We start from the raw sequence: 23310 nt of genomic DNA on the forward strand, positions 1-23310 counted from the left end.
TTTACTAATTACTGCTGCCTGCCTGCAAGATCACCGCTGACTGCCGAACCAGGTCCCAGGTACTGAGGTAGCTGAATAGTCAGCCAAACCAACCCCTGACTTCTTCTTGCAAAGCGATACTGTTGGCCTTCCACATTTGCAGCTCTGACTATCTCATTATTTGCAGATTTAATTAATATATTCTCTATGGAATCTCAAGGTCCTCCTGTGTGACTCTGTGGTCAGCTTCCCCAAGAAATGTCAGTTGTGTTTTATTTTATAGTGCAAGAATGCCATTCAGAAGTTCAACCAAAACAACTTCCTTTGAAGAGCACTTTTAAAAGAACCATTATTATTTAAGCTAGTAGCCATAACATATCTGAGCTGCATTTTGCTACTTCATTTTCTGATTTAGTCCTACACTGGTGTAGTCCTACACATTAATGCCCACCCCACCCCAAAAAAATTGGTTTAAACCCAACCATCCCCTTGTTGTTGGGGGGGGGGGGTTTGCCCCTAACTCTGCTCCTAAGTGCCCCCTCCCATGGAATGAAGCTACACGATCCCCCTTGTTTACTAGGGAGGTGATGGCAATGAAATGAGTTGAATGGAGACTAGTTCGTCAATGGTAGAAAACACTGCTGGAAAGCTTGCTACATGGCAGTGGTGGCAGCGAAGAAATCATACTTTTCTACCACCACTGCGTCTGCACAGTATCATCCAGCGGGGCTGTCCCAAGTGTTCAGGAGCCTTTTGCGCTGTGCCACACTGAAGCATCATGAACATCACTTGGTTTTGAACTCCTTTAACCTCTTTTAACTAGTGAGTATATTTTTAGTTTTTATAATTATTTTTATTGTTATATAGTTTCGCTCTCTGCAAACTGATTTCATTACTATACCACCCTGAGATCTTGTGATAAAGGATGGGATGTAAATATTTCATGAAAATAAAAAATAATAATAAATCCATGCCAAGCAAACATGCCTGTTCTGCTTTTACAGGACAGCCCAACAGAACAAGCATCTCAGGGCACGTGCGGAGCCAGCTATACAGGAAGGGCAAGATTTGCTGGGCTAGCTGAGCCAGTATTGAATGCCAAACCTTGAATGCCTCTATCAGGAACATCAGAAGTTACTGTAAACACAGAAAAATGCTTATGGGACCCAAAAATGTTTCCTAACACATGGCACCAGGCCAGGAAAATTCTTGTGTGTCAGCATCCTTGCTTTGGGAGGAGTGAAACGAGGAGAAAGCAGCAGCTTCAGGATTTTTTATTCTGAGTCACCGATAAGTTGTTTACAAGGAAGTGCTTCTCCTGCTGCTAATGATGTGTTTGACTTTTAAAGACCTATCTTTAGATCAAAGTCAGCACGCACCCATAAACATGGCTCAACCCCTTTTATCACATTTGGTTAGTGGGGGGAAGAAGAAGACAGAGGAGGAAAAAATCATTTCCAGCCTTTTGTAAGGGTTGGCCTCTCCTTCAGCCTCCCTTGTGTCAAAAGAAGTTCTTCCAAAAGAAAACAGAAGTCAGGATGCAACTTCATGTGAGTTTACAGGTAACCTGGAGAAAGGCCAAACACAAGTCTGGAGATAGGCCCAGGGTCACTGCAGCAGTAAATCTCTTCTGGGTTTCACCCCAAACTTTAAAGGAGCAATCAAGGGTGCAAGGCCTATCACTGAAATAAGTTCAACATCTCACTTTAGGTTAAAGTTAACTACTGGAATAGATTCATTGCCCCACTGATGTGGAAGTTTACTAGTTGCCATTGGATGGGGGAGCTGGGATTAACAATGCAACAGAGATGTTGCTCAAACTGAGAGCTAGTTTAAGAAGCTTGGCTAGAATGGAAGGGCAATGCCAGCCACATAGGTGTATATTTAGTGGGCACAAATGTCTACTGAAATTTCCACTTGCCCTCTAAGTCCCTACACTTTATATTCATTATACATGAATATGATATTAATATGATTTTATATTCAGTAAACATGAATATGAATATTCAGTATACATGAATGCAAGAGCTGGACAATGAAGAAAGCAGAGAGAAAGAAAATCAATTAGTCTGAGATGTGGTAGTGGAGCAGACTTCTGAGAATACTGTGGACAGCCAAAAAGACAAAACAAATGGGTGCTTGAACAGATCTAGCCTGTACTCTCCCAGAGGCCAAGGTGATCAAACTTACTAAGGCATTGGCCACATCATGAAAAGACTTGACTCACTAGAAATGTGATTTCCATTTTGCCATTACTTGGGAAATCTGGGTCTTACTGAGCAAGTTAGGAAGGACAGCAACACAGATAAAGCCAATCCAGTAGTACTGTACTAGGTTTCCAGTTTCTTCATTTGACCAAAGACTCTAGGAGGTAGCCCCAAGTAGAGTTTGTTGCTGTGATATGCCTTCAAATTGATTCCAATTTATGGTGACTGTATCATAGGGCTTTCTCAGGAAGTTTTATTCAGAGGAGGTTGGCTATTACTGCTTTCTCGGGCTGAGAGAATGGGACATGCCCAAGGTCAGCCAGTGCATTTCCATGACTTAAGTGAGGATACAAACTCTGGTCTCCTAGAGTCCTAATCCAACATTCAAACCACTAGATGTCCTAAATTCAGTTTGATGTTAATTCCTGCTGTTTTTGCACCCATAAAATGCATTGCTCAGATCTTCCTGTTCCAAATTTCTTTCCAACTCCCAAATGTTCTCTCCTTTACTTTGTCCTTATAAAGGAGCAATTTATGTGCTGAGCCAAGAGGCAAACATCCAGAGGAGCTGGAGATGGATGAACCTCTCTGGCACATACCCCGAAGAAACTTTTCTTCTCAGCTGAAAGAGCTTATCTGTCACCTAATAAAGGAACCAAGCCCACCTACAGCTTTAACCAATATGGTTCTCTTTATTAAACAGGCCCTCTGTCTAAGCTGGGGGGGGGGGGGAGACTGCTTTCTATGTTAATAGACTGAATTATTTGCCATGTGTTGAACAAACAAAGTTCAGAGTGGAGGGAAGATCAAACGTTTAAACATCTCAAAGTTACTTTCCATGGCTTATTTCTCCAATCAACCCCACCTTCCACTTTCATGGAGAGTGGTGGCCTTAAGATCGTCTGTAGAGAACAGTAAGCTGAAGAGCTAGACTGCCATTACACTGCAGAAATAATGCAGTTTGGCATAGCTTTGCTATGCCTCCATCCTATGGAATCCTGGGATCTATAGCTTATTATGGCATCACAGAACAAGAAAAGGCTAAATATCTCACAAAACTATGAAGCCTACAATTCCATAGCTTTGAGCCATGGCAGTTAAACTGGTATCAAACAGCATTATTTCTGCTGTGCAGATGCAGCCCAAGACTGTCTCAAATCAGGGGTGAGTACATTCTTCGGTGTGGACAACTGCACTGGACCTCCACCCTGCTAGGGACCAGACCAGTACTACTAATATTTGATAGCCAGTGCCAATATCCCTGTTCCACTGAATTTTACCAGCAACTGCAGAGGTTCTCTATGGCACAAGAGGCAGCTAGCGTGTCCTTCCATGCAACAGACTGACTCAAGTAGTGGTATCCCAGAGTGCCTCCTTCCCTTTTGGAATGAAACATAAAGTTTGGAAACATTATCCTGAATGCTAATGTATTACCATTATCACCACCCATTCCTGTTGTGCAGTAGTGTGGAGGAAGCAACATGCTATGGTTCTCATGCCGAACATTTTTTTGTCATTGTGAGGGGGTGGGAAGGGAGTGTCCCCTCTTACCTTAGCTTCACATGAGTTCATTGTTGGGTGTGTATTTCTCTCGCTCTCTCTATGTTTTAAAACTTTTAAACAAGGTCCCTGCAATGCAGAGAATTTAATGGGATCCAGAGGGATTCCTGTTGCTGATTAAGTCTCCTTCATTATGCATGTCATTTTAAACATTCCCTTTACTGCAGGAAGCATGGCTTGCTGTCAACACTTCCTGGGAGTAGTTAGAGCTGTCCTTCGCACTTTTATCCTGGAGGGACCCTTAAATTTTTTTTCCAGGTCTCAGGGACTCCTTGCATAGAAATCATTATATTTACAATTCAAAATAATAAATAAAATAAATTCAATCATAGTTTCTTTTAGAATTGCTAGTGACCCTAGGGTTCTCAGGAACCCTGATCGAGAAACTCTGGGTTAAATATTGCATTACGGAATGTGGTGGACAACCAGCAATGCCACCTGTCCCATGCTGGAGAAAGCAACAGGGTCTTCCACTGCTCTCCATACTAGAAAGTGCTACTCAGCAGTCCCCAAAACCCAACAGAGTTGTAATTTTTGCAAAATCCCATGGCATCACTCTCATCACACCCAGAGACTAATTCATTCCAGGTCACAACTATCACTGTAATAAATTACCTCCTTTTGGAAGGGAAAAAAGGAAGTGAAAAGAGGATTGTGGAGGCACCAATCCTTGGATCCATGGAGTTTGTAAATGGTGGTGGTGGGAGCCTTATAAAACGCTTAAAAGGGCACAGGTGGTGAGTAAGCTGCCTCACCATGGCTTAAATCAACAGATTCTAACATGAAAATCTGAGGAACTGCTGGATATTGAGCTGAGTGTATCCCACTGACTATATGCTGTGCTTTTACTTGTTGAACAAAACAAACAAACAAACAAACGCTTCATTTATATACCACTTCATACTGAACTAACAGTGTCTAAGTGGTTTACAACTGTAAGCTAATTGCCCCCAACAATCTGGGTACTCATTTTAGCAACCTCCTCAGAAGGATGCAAGCTTGAGCCCTTTCACTGGTATTGAACTCACAACCTTATGGTTTTGAGTGAGTGGCTGTTAACCACTGCACCACCAGGGCTCTTGAATGAATGTCTACCATCCCACCCACCTGTATCTGCATTACCAGGCAAGTAATAAAACTGCAAATTTACCAATTTTGTGGAATGCCATCACACATGTGGCTGGTGAGCTGCTAGTGGGCTTAATCTCAAATACACCGCTTCCATTCCATTCCTCATTTGCAGGAAGTGAACTTGTGAAGAATCCATGAAATGATGTTAGTGCCACCAGATGCTCAAAAGAACACCATGGCTATGGAATTGATGGTCACAGCAAAACAACTGAAACAACAACAATCTAGTTGAGCTTTGAGCTGATTTCAGGGAAACTCTTTCTCCATCCAGCCTTTGCACTTTTGCTAAAGAATTCCTAGACTGGAGAGGGCTTGTGGACATTTAATGGAGAAAATATTGGCAGGTGTTGCTTCTCCCCAACCAAGAGCCCCATCACACTACAGAATTATAGGGCTATAATTCTAATTTAATGGTCCTATAAATCTACAGTTTAGGGAAATGTACTTAGAATCACAGAATCATAGGCAGGTTACAGACCACCAGAAAGTACGCGGAGAGCGCGTACTAGGGTTAGGACGGGGCGGTGCTTCTGCACCCCCTAACCCTAGTACGCGCGCCACACGTAGAAAATGGCGGCGGCCGTTCCACACGGCGCAGTTGTGACATATTGGGGCCGTGCCAGGGCGCCCTTTCCACAACCCCGGAAGGAGCTCCGTTTCGGAGCTCCTTCTGGGTATGCGTCGCTGGGCGCGGCCCCTTTCTCTTCCTTCCTGCCGTTGCCGGGTGTCCTTGGGGCTTGAAGCAGCTTCCCCACATCCTGGAAAGCAGCGGATTGGAGGCTGCCGGTCTGGCAGCTGAGGCTCCGATACAGCGGGGAAAACGGCGGGTGCACGCCACCTCAAATGGGCGGTCTGTTACCCGCCATAGAATCGTAGAGTTGGAAGAGATCTCAAGGGCCATTCAGTCCAACCCCCTGCCATGCAGGAAGTCACTTAGAATTCACAACCACAGTGTTCCCCTATATCCTCAACAAACTACAAATCCTAGTATTCCATAGTATGGGACCATGGCAGTTAAGGTGGAATATTAGTGCTAAAACCATTCAACCTGCAGTCACAGGTAACAAGTAGCACTTGCTAAAATTCTTTCTTCTACACAATCATTTATGGCATGGAAGCCCTCTCTGGTTTTCACTTTGGCAATCCTAGTCTCTTAAGAGAATTACAGTGCAGCCTTAAATTCATGAAAATACCTGTATCCCATTTCTCAGTCAGATGTCCAAAATGATATTATAAAATAAATAATTACAAAACTGTTTCTATAGCTATTTCTATGTGCACTATGGGGTGAGAGGATGAATTAAAGAGATTATCAAAATGTCATACCTAATAAAAGAAGCTTAATCGGCCACAGGACTATGATTGGATCCCTTTATGCGTGATTGAATAAAGAAAGCCTTAAGCTGGCAGCTAAATCAGAGAGGAGTTATGATGGAGAGGCCCTGATAGACAAGATTTCCAGAGATGAGGCACCACAACTAAAGCCAGTACAATGGGCCCTTGATATCTTCTGAGGTTTGGTTCCAGGATCCCCCCATAGATGCCAAAATCTGTGGATACTCAAGTCTTATTAAATATAGTAGCATAGTAAAATGGTGTCCCTTATATAAAATAGCAAAATCAAGGTTTGCTTTTTGGAATTTATATATTTTTAAAATATTTTCAAGCCATGGATGGTTGAATCTCCGACTGCTGCAGTGACTAAGGATGGCCTCTCTCCTCTGAATGCCTGCCTGAAGTCAGTAATGGGCTAGATGAGGGAAAACAAACTCAGGCTGAATCAAGAGAAAACCGAGGTACTCACAATAGGTTCCCCAAGTCCAGGCATGGAGATTTGTCAACCAGGCCTGGACGGGGTCACACTTCCCCTAAAGGACAAAGTGCGCAGTCTGGGGGTTCTTCTGGATCCATCACTACAATTATCATCTCAAGTAGATGCAATGGCCAGAAGTGCCTGTTACCAACTTCGGTTGATTCGCCAAATGCTTCCCTACCTGGACCGAAAGGACCTTGAAGTAGTGATGCATGCACTAGTAATCTCTCATTTAGGCTTCTGTAATGCGCTCTACATGGGGCTACCTTTGTATCAAGTTCGGAAACTTCAATTAGTACAAAATACAGCAGCCAGACTGGTCACCGGTACACCTAGGACTGACCAATCTTAAGATCTCTACACTGGCTGCTGATTAGTTTCCGGGCAAAGAACAAAATGTTGGTCATTACCTTTAAAGCCCTATATGGCTTGGGCTCGAGTTACTTGAAGAAATGCCTCTCCCTACACAATCCGCCCCGCACTCTCAGTACTACAGGGAAGAACCTATTGGACTGCCCGAAGACTAGATTAAGATCTACATCCCATAGGACATTCACTGTGACGGCTCCCAAATTGTGGAATGGCTTGCCGGAGGAGATCCGTCTCATTACCACCTTAGATGCCTTTAAGAAGGCAATCCAGATGGATCTCTTCCGGCGAGCCTACCCCCGAGACCTGCTTTAACAGCTTAAGATAGTCTTCTCTGTGTCTCCGATTGATGCAGTGTCTAAGGACGGCATCTCTCCGCTCAATGCCTGTCTGGAGTCAGTAATGGGCTGGATGAGGGAAAACAGACTCAGCCTGAATCCAGAGAAAACGGAAGTACTTGTGATAGGCTCTCCCGGTCCCGGGAAGGAAGTTTGTCCACCTGTCCTGAACGGGGTCACACTCCCCGTGAAGGACACTGTTCACAGTCTGGGGGTGCTTCTGGACTCGTCACTTCACCTGATTCCTCAGGTGGATGCGACAGTTAGAGGTGCCTGCTATCAGCTTCGGCTGATACGCCAGCTGCGATCCTACCTGGGCCGGGGGGACCTTGAAACAGTGGTACATGCACTGGTAACCTCTCGACTTGATTTCTGTAATGCGCTCTACATGAGGCAACCCTTGTACCATACTCGGAAGCTACAATTGGTTCAGAATATGGCAGCAAGGCTGGTCACTGGTAGCTCCAGGGCCAGCCATATAACACCTATATTGAAAGATCTGCATTGGCTGCCTATCCGCTTCCGGGCGCAATACAAGGTGTTGGTTGTTACCTATAAAGCCCTAAATGGCTTGGGCCCAGAGTACTTGGAGGACCGCCTCTCCCCATATAATCTGCCCCGCACTCTCAGGTCAGGAGGGAGACAATTTCTGAGAGTTCCTAAGGTTAGATATACAGTGTCCACGCATAGGGCCTTTTCTGTTTCGGCCCCCCGGACTTGGAGCTCTCTTCCTGATGAGCTCCGCTCGGCCCCCTCCCTCGAGTTTTTCAAAAAAACCCTTAAGACTTATCTCTTCCGCCAAGCTTTCCCCCACATGTCCTAATTGTTATCTTCTCCTGTGTATTGTGAATGTTTTGACTGGATTGTTTACTGTTTTTTACTGGTTTTAATTATTATAATTGAATGATGGATTTTAATGATGTATTGTACTGTTTTAATATGGGGGGATTGTTGTTGTTATTATTTACAATTCTCTGCCAGAGCACTCCAGTGCCTCACCAAGCTAGAAATCCTAAACTTTCACAGGATAGAACCACGACAATTAAAGTGGAATAATGTCATTATAATTCTGTAGTGTGAATGGTCCCCAGGTCTTGCTGACTCAATCTGCAGTATTTACAATTCTCAGTCCATGTGCTTCTCTACTGCTTGTCCAAACTGCACACTGCAGGACTCTACAGGATGTTGTCATGGCAGTTAAAGTGGAATCATAGTGCTATAACTGTGTGGCATGAAAAAGCTGCTAGAAACAGAAGGCTCTACTCTCGAACTGGCATCCTCTATGTGGCACAGCGGCCTGAGTGTTAAGACTATGACTTTATTGAGACCAGGGTTCGATTCCTACTCGGCTATGGAAGAACACTGGATGACATTGGGCAAGTCACACTCTCTCAGTTGCAGAGGAAGGCAATAGCAAACCTCCTCTGAACAAATCTTGCCAAGAAAGCCCCATGGCCTTAGGGTCGCCGTGACTTGAAAGCACACAACAACATCAACAACAACCATCTTCAGAGATGGGAAGCTCTGACCAAGGCTTCTGCTTTTTAACAGGTTTTCCTGGTTTAAAGTTAATTCAAATCAAGCGATGTCGAAGGCTTTCATGACCGGCATAGTTTTTTTGTGAGTTTTTCAAGCTATGTGGCCATGTTCTAGAAGAGTTTATTCCTGACGTTTCACCAGCATCTTTAAACCAAGCCTTTTACTAGAACAAGAATGAGTGTTTGAATGTAAACATTTTAACTTTAACAGTTTATTGGCAGTTGTTCGTTGTTACACCAGCCTCCAGTGTCAGTTGCGTTTTATCTCACAGTGCAAGAATTGCCATTCAGAAAGAAATCCTTCCAATCAGTATAAATTCAAATAAAGTAGCTTGCTTTGAAAGAGCAGGATTTTTAAAAAGAATAATTATTATTTAAATTAGAGGGCATACTGTAATCACTGCATTTTGCTACTATATTTTCCAATTTAGTCCTATATTGGTGCAGTCCCACACAGTAATTCAAAAAACTTGTTTTAATAATAATAATAATAATAATAATAGGGATTTGGTGTTTTTTGGATTTGTTTTTTTAAAAAGCCATGACTTATCTCTCTCATCTATTTGCAGCCATGTTCACACTATCAACAGTGAGCATCACTCTGATTTTTTCCTCATCTGCATACGGTGAGAAATGATACTACATTTATACTAGAAGTAGTAGTACAAATTAAGGTCAAGATGAACTCACACAGATAGAAACAAATAATGCCAGATCCAATTTCTTTGAGCACAAGACTGGTGCTTTTCATAATCCATAATGTATGCAAGCTAATGGCCTGTCGCAGGCGAGGGGGTTTGGGGAGTAAATCCAAAGCAATTCAATAACTAGCTTTTAACCTCAGGAGAGTCAACTTCCACCTGAGTTATTCTTGGCTATTCACAGTGTGGTTACCAGGCTTGACTGAAATGCCACCCACCCTGTTTCAGCTAAACCAAGCACAGAAACTCATTTTATTACGCTTCACAAAGGAAGCATTTCCCCCTGCAAAACAAACAAACAAACAAAAAACCAACAACCCAAAAAAAGGATTTGCAGGTTGGATTCCTTAAAAGAGATTTTCATTTTGAAGAATTTGTGCCCAGATGCCCAGAAACTTATTAAAAACAAGAGTCTCCCACAAACTAACTGGGAGAGGAGTAATTCCTCGACTCTTCTTACAAATTCCTGTCAATTGAAGACCATTCCCCATCTGACTGTGAAGTCAGTGAAAGTCCACCCAAGAGACCCAAAGTGTGTGGATTTGAAAATGAGTATTTGGATGAAACACTTTCCCCCACATTACTACCAACACATTTCCTTTGTTATTTCGTTTATTCCTTATTAGTACTTTTCTAAAGATGTGCTTAATAAAATAAAATAAAATTATATGCATTCTTCTCATGATAAAACATTCACATTGTACCTAATATTCACATTGACATTTCATTTCATGCATTACTTACATTTAACATTCCAAACATACATTAAATCCACAAATTCACAAGTTTACAGAAAACAATCAAACTTATATAATTTCACTCTGAAAACTTTATTCATTACTTCCTCAACTGCATTCCTTTGGTGACTGTCTCAATATTTTGCTTTTTTGAGCTATCTCACTTTATTTCTGCTTTATCTATACATTGTTCCTCTGAGCTTTATCTCTTGACATACTATACCTTGGAGTATTTGTAAACAAAACATACCACTGCATATTTCCTATCTTAGAATTGAAATGGATGTTGAATTAAATCTTAAATAATTAATTTTGATAGTATATCACCCTGCTCCTGACACACTTCCTGATGAACAGAAAACTTTTAAGCTAGTCAAAGTTGGTGAACATTTGGCCAACTCTTTCTCTCATACAGCCAGAACCAGAAACACTTTCCTTTCTTGTGATGATCTATTTCTACATGAAATCTGGCATGACAACCAACAGTTAAGATAAGAGAAATCAAAGGCTACATCTACACTGCAGATATAATCCAGTTTGACACCACTTTAACTTCCCAGGCTCAATGCTAGGGAATACTGGGAACCGTAGTTTTATGAGAGATTTAGCCTTCTCTGTCATAGAGTTCTGGTGCCACAATGAACTACAGTTTCCAGAATTCCACAGCACTGAGCCCTGGCAGTTAAAGTGGTGTCAAACTGGGTTATTTCTGCAGTGCAGGTGCAGTCAAATAAATCAAATCATCCACTGGATTCAGTTCTGTAACCCAACCTGGATATGACTGTCTGAGTGAAAAGTGTAGAGGGCTCCTGTATCTTTAATGGTTGTGTAAAAGAAGGAACTTCTTATTGTTACCTGGTTATGTGGCAACCAACACCAGTAAAATTTCCCTCTTCTACAAATCCATCAAAGGCACAGTAACCCAATCTAATGTTTCAGTCTGGCAACCCTAAACTTGGGCCATCTCAACTTTCCTTCCCTGAGTAGGTTGGCACACAGTGGTACTGTGTAGTGTGTAGGGTGCTGAATCACAATGTGGGAAATCTGGTTTCAAATATTCACTGAGGCTGCATTGACACTGCAGAATTAATGCAGGTTGATATCACTTTAACTGCCATGACTCAATGGAATTTGGGGATTTATAGCTTGGTGAGATATGTAGCCTTGATTAAAATTAAGTAGCAAGCTGTCTTGAAAGGCCATTTCAGTTGATGCTTTCTGTACCATTACTTGCCAATTTCAATGTCAGCTGTCTCTTGCTAGGTCCACAGCTGGATCTGAAGGGACAGAAAGACCAGTGATTCATGATATCCCAATACTATATTCATTTAACCCAGGTGTCAGGAACCTGTGGCCTTTCTCCATGGGTTGTTGGATTCCATACCCTCACCATCAGCTACAGCCAGCACCGCCAATGATCAGGGATGATGGGAACTGTAGTCTATTAACATGCAGACAGCCTCAGTTTCCCCCATTTATGATCTAAACCAGGATGTTTCCTTTGTTTGCCCAATGTGCCAGGGACCAGCACAAAATATATGATCATTGGGAAAAGGTAGACAAGGCACCCTCCTTTTCCAGGTCATGTCCTACATTTCAACCTTCTATCCAAGAAAGAATTCCCAAATGTTCTCTAATTTGAGCATGACTAAGAAGCATGAATTTATATTTATATGAATGTTTTTAGCTTTTATTTTTTGTAATGTCCTACATTTTTCTCGAATGCCCTACATTGTGCGGTGTCTTGTCCTCCCCTTTACGCTTAGTGCATCTGGTCAGCCTGACTGGGTATAAACTATTTTTCTTTCTTTCCTGGTAGTTCTTTAGACACTAAAATCCCAGCATTTTGAAGATGAACAAAGGACAGTGCCTGAAAATGCCACTGTCAGAGAGGGAAGAGATAGGATGTGTGTTGGAACTGATACTTTGCCAGCCGTATGTCACAACTGCCAAATAGAGGGCAAGAATATTGAATTTGCTTTGAATTAGTTCAAGATATCACCTTTCCTCCCCTCCTCTTTTGGAAAAGCGGCAGCCGGGGATATGATATCAATTGAAGGTTCAGGGCTGATTTCCACTGTTTGGCATTTCAAAACCTACCAATGCAATCTCAGCAAGAATCAGGGGCTGGAGAGCAATATTGGCCCATGATTTTTACTACTGCCATTCCCAAGCTAGTGTTGATTGGGGATAGTGGGAATTCAACTTGTCTGGAGAGTGCTAGAACGCAGAACAATGGATGCAAACTGCAGGAAGAGATTCCACCTCAACATTAGGAGGAATTTCCAGACAATAAGAGCTGTTCGACAGTGGAATACACTCCCTCAGAGTGTAATGGAGTCTCCTTCTTTGGAAGTCTTTAAACAGAGGCTGGATGGCCATCTGTCAGGGATGCTTTGATTGGTCGTTCCTGCAAGGCAGGGGTTAGACTGGATGGCCCTTGTAGTCTCTTCCAACTCTATGATTCTATGCTGGCTTTTGGAGAAGGCTAGTTTATTCCAACACAGATAATACTGTTCAGTGCTGCAGAACACTCAGGGCAGAACGCGGTCAATATCTGACGCACACAATTATGGAAGGAGTTGGATATTTCTGTCTGATGTGAAACAACCATATTCAGTTCAAGGTCATGGAAGTGGAACTGCGCATGTCCTGTTTGTGTATGTGTATCCATATAGCCAGGTTAATCTGTAGAATAAGTATGTAGGGAGATCTTGTAGCACCTTTGAGACTAACTAAAAGAAAGTGGTTGGCAGCATGAGCTTTCTTAGGTTTAAGTCTACTTCCTCAGATGCATCTGTAGTACTCCTTTGGCAGTGCATTTTGGTGGCGCAACCTTGCCATCCAACACAAGGTCATGACACAAGCACATCCAAGGGACATGTGGAAATTTACGCCACACAACTAAGATGCCTTGGTCCTTAAAGATCTGCAAGCACAGGAAACTCTCCAGCGTGTAAACAGGAAGCTGCGTATGGTGCGCCCACGTATGGAGCGGGCGCACTGTATTTGATAGTTTGGTAGTTTGTAATGTCCTTGTAGTTGGCTGGGATTTTTTGTTGTTTCAATTCTCTGACATTCCATGTACCATGATAGCACTATAGCATGATATAGTGGTTCAAATGTCAGATTAGAATTCCTGGAAACTGGGGTTCAATTCCCTACTCAGCTATGGAAACTGACTGGATGCCCTTGGCAAGTCGCTCTCTCTCTCAACCTCAGCAGCAATGGCAAACCCCCTCCATACATATCGTGGTAAGAAAAATAATGTATTTTAAAAATAAATACATTGTTCTAGGGTCACCACAGAAATAACTTGAAGGCAAGCAACAACAACAAAATAAGGAGCCTCTTTGAAACTATCTGTGTAAAAGAAGTTATAGCATAAGCTTTCACCAAGTGAGAAAGTAGACCAAATTTCCAGAAGCTCCAAGATCCCTTTGCATAATGATATTGCAGACAAATACAGCCATGTCTCTAAACAAAATAAGGAGTTATTTGATTTCAGTCTCCCAACAAACCTGAAGAAAGCTTCATTCACGTCCCATTTATGCCTAGCTGAACATAAACAGAAGAAGCCCAGTTACATGGAATTTACACACACTTTGTAAAAGAAAAAGGGGAAATATCATTTGCAGTCCAAAAACCCACTTGGATTAAAAAGAACAGGGTGGGTTGGGGGCATAGGCAACTGTAGTAAATTCTTTGAGTAGCCTCCAAACATAATGTTTTTCTTCCCCCATAGATTGCTGGCAAATGCTCTTGATTCCATCTCACTAATGTATGCAGATAACATTTCCGAAAAATGCTGCATTCAGAAGGCAGCGTATAGCAGTCTAAATAAGAAAGTACTGACTGCCCAGTATGTTCATGAATTAAGCAGCTGTTCTCAAGAGGTAGTAGCATATGCATGCATACATACCAGAAGCTGAGAAATTAAGTCTTATTATTGGAGCTTATTCATTTGGAGCTAAAGTGGAAGGGGAGAGGGGAAGACTGTTTTTTCATAGAATCATATCATGAAGAAGGTTAGCATAGGTACAGCCTTTTCACTGGTGGTCTCACCTTTTTAGAAATCTATTCTCAACATGGTTAAAATGTTGAGAATTTTAACCATGTTAAAATGCATCCGCACTGCAAAAATAATCCAGTACCTTCAATGGTTGTTTAAAAGAGGGAAATTCAACAGGTGTTGGTTGTCACATAACCAGGCAACAAGCAACAAGTAATAAGAAATTCCTTTTTTTACACAACCATTAAAGGTACAGGAGCCCTCTCCCCTTTTCACTTGGACAACCCTATTCAGGTTGGGTTTCAGAACTGAATCCAGTGGATGATTTGGTTTATTTGGCTGCATCAGCACTGATGAAATAATCCAGTTTCAAAGCACTTTAACTGCCATGGCTCAATGCTATTGAATCCTGGGATTTGTATTTTGTTGTGGCACCAGAGCTCTCTGACAGAAGGCTAAATAGCTCATAAAAATACAATTTCCAGAGTTCCACTGCATTCAGCCATGGCAGTTAAAGTGGTGCCAAACTAGATTATTTCCGCAGTGTGAATGCAACCCAAGAGCAGGAAAGATTGAGGTTCATATCACTTCCTGGTCCTGAAGCTTACTGGCTGACCACTGGTCAGTCACAATTTCTGAGTCTAGCCCACATTACAGGATTGTTCTGAGGATAAAATAAGGAAGAGAGTAGTGCACAATGCACTGTTTCTTGGAGGAAAGGCACCATGAAAAAACAAAAACAAATACACTTTACTTGTCCCACCTTAGTGCTTTTTTAAACAGACCATGAAGTCTTCCCTCCCCCTGCCCCCCCACATTGACCTTTTTTATTTTAATAGCTTGTTGACCATGCTTTAATCCTGTGGTGATTTATGGATTTTTAAAAAATCGACCCTACCTTTTTTATGTCATCAGCTGTACAGTGAAGGCTTGGTTCATAATGGCGTGTGCCTGCCTATGATAGGCAAGGTAAACAGCAGCTGCCTCCAAAAGTCTTTACCGAAAAAGATAAAAATGGGAGCGCAGATACTCAGAATGTTAAAAAAAAATGGTCACCAAAATGGAAACTGTAATAAATGTGTAGTCTGGTGAAAGAAAAAGTGGATGCATTTTAGAAATAGCCTTCAAGTGTTCTCTAGAAGGTTCAAAATGTTTTTGGTTACTTATGCAAAGTATTCGTGACCTGGTTGTTTCATTCTACATGTGCATTTGATTAGTTTTGAATCAAAAAATTGATTAAACATGTTGAACCACTCTTCTTTTTTAGTGGTTTAGGAACCCTGTTCTTTCCATGTTATTGCTGCCTTTGGTACTAAATTTTCTGTTGAAGTAGTAATGCTAAGAAACACGTCTGCTTTGTTAACTGAGGCATACCTGTAGTCCATAAAAAACCAGAATGGAGGAACCTTTTAATCTTTCTAGTTTAGACTTTCAAGTGATAGCAGAACCAATTTGAGAGTCACTGCAATGGAAAGGTGTGGGAATATGTTTCTTCCCAGTGACATCTTTCCATGTTGTTCCACATAATAACTGAATTTGCAAGTCCATGCAATTGGGGACGATAGTATGGTTTGTTTTCCACTCAAAGATTGGGAGAACGGAGACCACACCTGGAATGAAAATGTATGTCCAGCTATAGTTGTTGCTTGAGACGGAGGGGTATATATACCCACAAGGCACAGGCTGCCAATTCAACACAGATGTCTCCATGAAGGCTTGGATTAGAGCAGATCCTTCTGCCAAGGTTTTGAGTTAAAACTGATCCAACCCTAGTTATATGGAAATCCATCTGTTATTGGCACTGTGTGAGCAGTAGATTCATTAGATCCCAGAAAGAAGAGCACAAATGCAAATATGCTCTTCATTTAGTTTTCCACCAACTTCCCAATAAGCCTTAGATCAAAGACCTTTATTGCCTTCATCTGCCCAAGTTCTGCAGTCTACAACTGTAGCTAGCCTTGGACCAAACAAAAATGAAAAGCCTTCTCCTGATCTATAGCTGCCATGATCAAAGCCATCACCTCGCATTTGAAGTCCATCTGGAAACTTCACTTCCATGTGTGCAAATTCCTTTGAACCCCCTTCCAAAATTTAAACCAGCCCAGAGTTTATTCTTTTCCAAAAGAGGCAGTTTCAGCTCTCCAAAGTTTTATCTGTCACATTCAGGTAACTTGCATTTTCTACAATGTTAGCTCTGGAGAACTGGGCACATAGACCTTGACCTTGCAGGGAGATTGTTTACCAATCCAGTACAACCAAGGGTGGAAAAAGGAAAATTTCCCCCATGTTCAACAACTCACCCTGTTGTTTCCTTCTGTGCTTAGAACAGCTTTGTCCTCTCTCTTCATGAAGCTATTTGTTCCTTGAGATTTATTGTTTCATTAAACGCGCCCTCTGCTCACAGGACACAGAGCAAGACTTCCCAAATCTGGTGTCCTCATGATATGTGGGATTACAGCTCTCATTATCATTAGCCAATAAGTAGAGTTCTTGTAGCACCTTTGAGACTAACTGAAAGAAAGAAGTTGGCAGCATGAGCTTTAGTAGACTTAAGTCTACAAAAACTCATGCTGCCAACTTCTTTCTTTCAGTTATTCTCAAAGGTGCTACAAGATCTCTCTATATACTGATTCCACAAACTAATACAGATAAATCCTTGAATTCTATCCCTAGCCAACTTGACCAATAACCACACTGACTGTTGACAGGTGTCCCTTATTGAAAGAGACATCCCTTATTTGAGAGTCGGAAAGACTGTCTGTTATCAGACTGGCAGGAGTCCTTTATTATAAGAGACATCCCTTTTTTGAAGATTGGAAAGCCTCTTCTTCTATACAGATTGAAAAAGATGCTCCCCAAAACACCCATATTTTGGGATGTTAGCATATTAACCTTCTCTGAACAAATCTTGCAAAACAACAACAACAACAACAACAACCCCATAACAGGGTCATCTTAGGGTTGCCATAAGGTAGAAATGACTTCAATGCACACAACAACAACAGCAATGCTCTTCATAAAGGCAGATGTGCATCACATAATTTATGAATGCTGGCAGTGTTTACAAGGAAATATGTTGTTAAGATAACTGAAATCAATACTTTAATTTGATATTAACGCAGAACACAGACTTTTAAATAGCTACTTCCTTATTGTTAACCCTGCATATCACAAATTTCAACTGTCTCTTACTGCTGTTTAGAAAACCTGGCAAAACTAATTCTGAGAGATGTAGCCCAACACATTTATTAAAGTGCTTTTCTTCCCATAATCCCCCCTCCAACAATTCACAAGTTAAATATAAGCTTTATTGAGAAAACAAGTTAAAAACGATCAATAAAAATCAGTTTTGAAATCCAAAAGCCAGACAGAATAATGCATCTTTAACTGCCCACATTTTTAAAATTTATCCAGAACTAGATAGGAGGACGTTTGGAAGTGTCATAGAGTTAGGGTTGCCATACGTCAGGACCGCCAAACGGGGACAAATGTAGGACACTTTCTTTTAAAGGAGGACACCCCGCGCCCCTTCCCGAGGCCTCCTTAGAGGCCAGGAAGGGGCGCGGGGCATCCTCCATGTAATAAAAAAGTGTCCTACAAAAAAAGTGTCCCTCCTTCCTGGCCTCTGAGGAGACCGAGGCCTCCTTCGGAGCCAGGAAGGAGAGCGGGGGCTGGCCGCGATCGCCACAATCACAGCCGGCCTCCTCCCTCTTCCCTGGCTTCTAAGGAGGCCCAGGCCTCCTTAGGAGCCAGGAAGGAGAGCGGGGCCCGGCCGCAATCACCATGATCACGGCCGGCCTCCTCCCTCTTCCCTGGCCTTTAAGGAGGCCCAGGTCTCCTTAAAGGCTAGGAAGGTGTGCAGGGGCCGGCCGCAATCGCGGCTGGCCTCCGGGAAGGAGGGAGGAAGCCGCGGGGAGGCAGGGAGGGTGGCGGAAGGTGGCACCGCCTCCACCTTCCCCTCCTCAGCCCCAGGCCTTGCTGCCCTCCTCTTCCTCTGCCTCCACCGCGCGGCCATGCGTGGTGGTGGTGGAGGAGGGCAGCAAGCCCCCGGCTGCAACCAGGGTTGTTCCAGTTGTTGGCGGCAGCCGTGACGGGAGAGGGACAGTGCCGCCAAAACCAGGAAAATCCCGGTTGCAGCCGGGATATGGCAACTCTACATAGGGTACATTTGATGCCCTTCATCCTGGAGAGAAGTGACCAGTGGGGTACCACAGGAGTCTGTCTTGGGCCCAGTGCTATTCAACATCTTTTTCAATGTCTTAGATGAAAGAGTAGAGGGCATGCTTATCAAATTTGCAGGTAACACCGAATTAGGGGTAGCATCTAATACCCCAGAGGAGAGGATCAAAATTCAAAATGACCTGAACAGATTAGAAAGCTGGGCCAAAATTAATAAAATGAACTTCAACAGGAAGAAATGCAAGGTTCTGCACTTAGGCAGAAAAAATGAAATGCACAGATACAGGATGGGAGACACCTGGCTTAACAAGACCACCTGTGAAATGGATCTAGGAGTCCTAGTAGGCCACAAGTTTAATATGAGTCAACAGTGTGATTCAGCGGCTAAAATGTGAATGTGATTCTATGCTGTATCAATTAGAATTATAGTGTCTACATCAAGGGAAGTAATAGTGCCACTATATTCTGCTTTGGTCAGCCCTCACCTGGAATTCTGAGTCCAGTTCTAGGCATCATAATTCAAAAAACATGTTGAGAAGCTGAAGCATGTCCATAGGAGGACAACCAAAATGGTGAAGGGTCTGGAAACCATGCCTTATGAGGAAAGACTTAGGGGGCTGGGTATGTTTAGCCTAGGGAAGAGAAGGTTAAGAGGTGATCATAGAATCATAGAGTTGGAAGAGACCGCACGGGCCATCCAGTCCAACCCCCTGCCATGCAGGAAATCCAATCAAAGCATCCCCAATAGATGGCCATCTAGCCTCTGCTTAAAGAACTCCAGGGAAGGAGACTCCATTACACTCTGAGGGAGTGTGTTCCACTGTCGAACAGCCCTTACGGTTGGGAAGTTCTTCCTAATGTTGAGGTGGAATCTCTTTTCCTGTAGCTTGCATTAATTGTTCCAGGTCCTGTTCTCTGGAGCAGCAGAAAACAAGCTAGCCCCCTCCTCAATATGACATCCCTTCAAATATTTAAACAAGGCTATCATATCACCTCTTAACCTTCTCTTCTCCAGGCTAAACATCCCCAGCTCCCAGAGTCGTTCCTCATAGGGCAAGGTTTCCAGACCTTTCACCATTTTAGTCGCCTTCCTTTGGACACGCTCCAGTTTCTCAATGTCCTTTTTGAATTATGGTGCCCAGAACTGGACACAATATTCTAGGTGGGGCCTGACCAGAGCAGAATACAGTGGCACTATTACTTCTCTTGATCTAGACACTATACTTTTATTGATGCAGCCTAAAATTGCATTGGCCTTTTTAGCTGCCGCATCGCACTGTCGACTCATGTTCAACTTGTGGTCTACTTGGACTCCCAGATCCCTTTCACATGTAGTTTCATTCAGCCAGGTGATCCCCATTCTATACCTGTGCAATTCATTTTTCTGCCCTAAGTGCAGTACCTTACATTTCTCTGTGTTGAATTTCATTTTGTTAGCTTTGGCCAAGCTTTCTAGTCTATTCAGGTCATTTTGAATGTTGATCCTGTCCTCTGGAGTATTAGCTATTCCTCCTAATTTGGTGTCATCTGCAAATTTGATAAGTATTCTCCCAATTCTGTCATCCAGATCACTGATAAAGATGTTGAATAACACTGGGCCCAGGACAGAGCCCTGTGGGACCCCACTGGTCACTTCTCTCCAGGATGAAAAGGTGCCATTGTTGAGCACCCTTTGGGTTCGGCCGATCAACCAATTACAAATCCATGTGATATCATAGCCCTGTTTAAGTATTTGAAAGGATATCATATTCAGGATGGAGCAAGCTTGTTTTCTGCTGCTACACAGATTCAAGCATCCATGGTTTGAAAATGTTCAAAAAAAGTATAAATTTCAAATATCAAACCTTGATTTTCCATTTTTATAAGGGACACCATTTTGCTATGTCATTATATTTAATGGGACTTGGAACCAAACCCCAGTATATAATAAGGGTCCACTGTAGTCCTAGAAAGTACTTATTCCTAAACTCTGGGACTCACTACAGAAGAACTCAGCAGGGTCTACAGTGAGAGAAACATCTGCTTAGAGAGAGAAAAAACCACTATCTTGGGAGATTTATGTAAATCATAATAAATTAAAATTCCTGAAGTCCTTTGACAAGAAGTGAAGAACAGACATATTTTGGACACTCCTGAAACAGATTTTAATCTCATCCTGAAATTCTCACTCCCATCTGCAGAATGTGATGCTGAATTAGTAACTTTACCATCTGATAAGAACCAAATGAGATCTCAGCAATAGGTTTTCACCTCCACAGATACAACTGCAAAGAGTGGGAAAGGATTAAGAAACAAGATGGGGGGAACCTTAATGTTTTGCCTAAAGCTACATCGCATCAGTCTTTTGGAGATACACAAGAGGAATGCATTAATAGGGTAATTCTGTTCAGCTCCAGGCAGAAAGTTGTAAGATGAAGGCTTCACTTCTTAAATGGAGGTAAACTCAGTATGCATACTATATAATAACCGAAAACACAGCTCAAAATAGACAATTTGTTTTTAAAATGCAGGAAGAGGTAAATGCAAGACAGTCTCGGTTATCACACCAGCTTTTGTCCCTTAAAACATGGAACAACACACCCAATGCTCACTGTGTTTGTGCATGTTTTTAGCCAATAAAAGGAGCATATCTACCAAACTGAACTACTGTACATCTATTTGGATTGAGGCAACTTGGATCTCAAGAGAAGCATCTCTTTTTGTCTTGCTTATGGAACTTAATTTTGTTCCCCTGGAGTACGCACATGGCCAGAAAGCCAGCATGATGTAGTGGTTTGAGTGTTGGATTGCGACTCTGGAGACCAGGGTTCAATTCCTGACTCAGCCATGAAACCCACTGGGTGACCTTGGGCAAGTTACACACTCTCAGTCTCAAGGGAAGGCAATGGCAAACCTTCTCCAAACAAATCTTGCCAAGAAAACCCCATGATAGGTTCACCTTGGTGTTGTCATAAGTCAGAAACAACCTGAAAGCACACAATATACACAACCCACAAGGCCAGGAGGTGGAGGGACTAGGCTGCATGAATGTCCTTCCAACAACACCTGAACTGGGAACAGCAACTTCTTTACATAATGCAAGCTTGGAACTAACATTGTCATAAATTTTTCCCTTCTTATATGATTTTTAACATCTTTGCCTGATGAAGAAGCCAGTGGAGCTTCAAAAGCTTGCAAAATGTATTTTGTGGATTTTGGTTGGCCCATAAAAGTATCACTATTTTGTGGATTTTGGATGTTGATGTACTTTGCAACATGGGCAACATAGCTACTCCCGACATGTTATCTATTTGGTTGTTAAGTATATGACGTGTTAATCTGTGACAGGTTAAATTCAATGGCCAAAGTCCTATATCAAAGAGACAGAGCATAACTTGCACTCACTGACTTATGCAATAACTGTGCAGTCATTAGTGAACTGCAAAGCTGTTCAAGTGAATGTGAAATGCAGGATTACAATGCACATCTGCATGTGCAATGCACCATGCCACCATGTTTCCAATGGCACTGCAGGTTCAACTCTGCTTCCAAACTCTTCAACTGAGTATGAGTATTACACCATGGTCAAAATATGGACAGCCAAATGCATAAGCATGTGTGAGTCACAAATGTATTTATTTGTAGTCTGTTATTTGTATACCCCACCTTTCTCTTGATATGAGACTTCAGCTGATCTCTGATGCCCTTGCAATCTCTGAGCATGTAAAAGTTACTTTTTTGTATTACAATTCGCGACGGGACATGCTGACCAATGGAGTTTAGGAGCAGTTAAGGTTGCTAGGTAGTGTGACTTAGTGGTTTAAGTGCTGGACTATCACCCTGGAGGCGAGAGTTTGGTTCCCAATTTGGTAATGAAACCCACTGGGTGACCTCGTGCAAGTCACACTCTCTTAACCTCAGAGGAAGGCAATGGCAAATCTCCTCTGAACAAATCTTGCCGAGAAAACTAACATGATAGTTTCACCTTAGGGATGCTATAAGTCAGAAATTACCTGAAGGCACACAACAACAACAACAGGGAATTTCAGCAGATGTGGTTTGTCATGCAACCAGTAGCAAGCAACACCTGTTGAAATTCTCCCTTTCATACGACCCTTAAAGGTACATGAGCTCTCACCAATTTTTTAGTCATGAAGCCCTTACTGTAGTCCAAAAAGGTAATTTTTATAAGTGCTAAGCATTGGTTGCTACTTCTAGCACATTTCCCACACATATTCCAAACAGTGGCCAACTGATAAAGCTAGAATCCCACTGAAGTGACCTGCATCTTCCTTGCTACCTGCCAGAACTAGATGAGACAGGAGATGGAAAGGATGGTTTTCATTATCAGTTTTATTTGTCTCAGGTAAGTGGCACAAGATAAGGAAGTCTATTTAAAAGAAGAAACAGGGAAGACAATAAATCTCTTTCCTGCCATTAACTTACTAAATGGCCATGGGCAAGTTACTCTTTCCCCTGACTTTATATACACACCCCACCAAAGCTGAGATTGGCTGAACAGGATAATGGAAGCGGCAATCTAAGAAAGTAACACTTCCAAATTTTGAATTAGGTGGTAAAGGAAAAGTGGAAGTGCTAAAGTGTGCAGGATCACACAGATCGTCAAGCAGAACCAGGTTAATGAATTCCCCACAATTCCAACATGGGCAAAAAGAAGAAAACCAATGATATCTGTCAGTTCAGAAGAACAAATGAGGTTTACAAGACACCACTCATGAGCTTTCTCTGCTGTGGCACCCCAGTTAA

At 42.4% G+C, this 23310-nt stretch overlaps 1 protein-coding gene across 2 annotated transcripts in view; it reads right to left on the reverse strand.

Moving 5' to 3' along the window:
* The window catches only part of LOC149315237 (disheveled-associated activator of morphogenesis 1), a 254979-nt gene that overhangs the window by 173175 nt on the left and 58494 nt on the right, over nt 1–23310 (reverse strand). The gene's annotated exons all lie outside the window — the stretch shown is intronic.

This window comes from Sceloporus occidentalis, unplaced genomic scaffold (genome assembly GCF_023333645.1).
Source record: "Sceloporus occidentalis isolate IW3139 unplaced genomic scaffold, rSceOcc1.0.p SCAF_4, whole genome shotgun sequence".
In the NCBI taxonomy this organism is placed as follows: domain Eukaryota; kingdom Metazoa; phylum Chordata; class Lepidosauria; order Squamata; family Phrynosomatidae; genus Sceloporus; species Sceloporus occidentalis.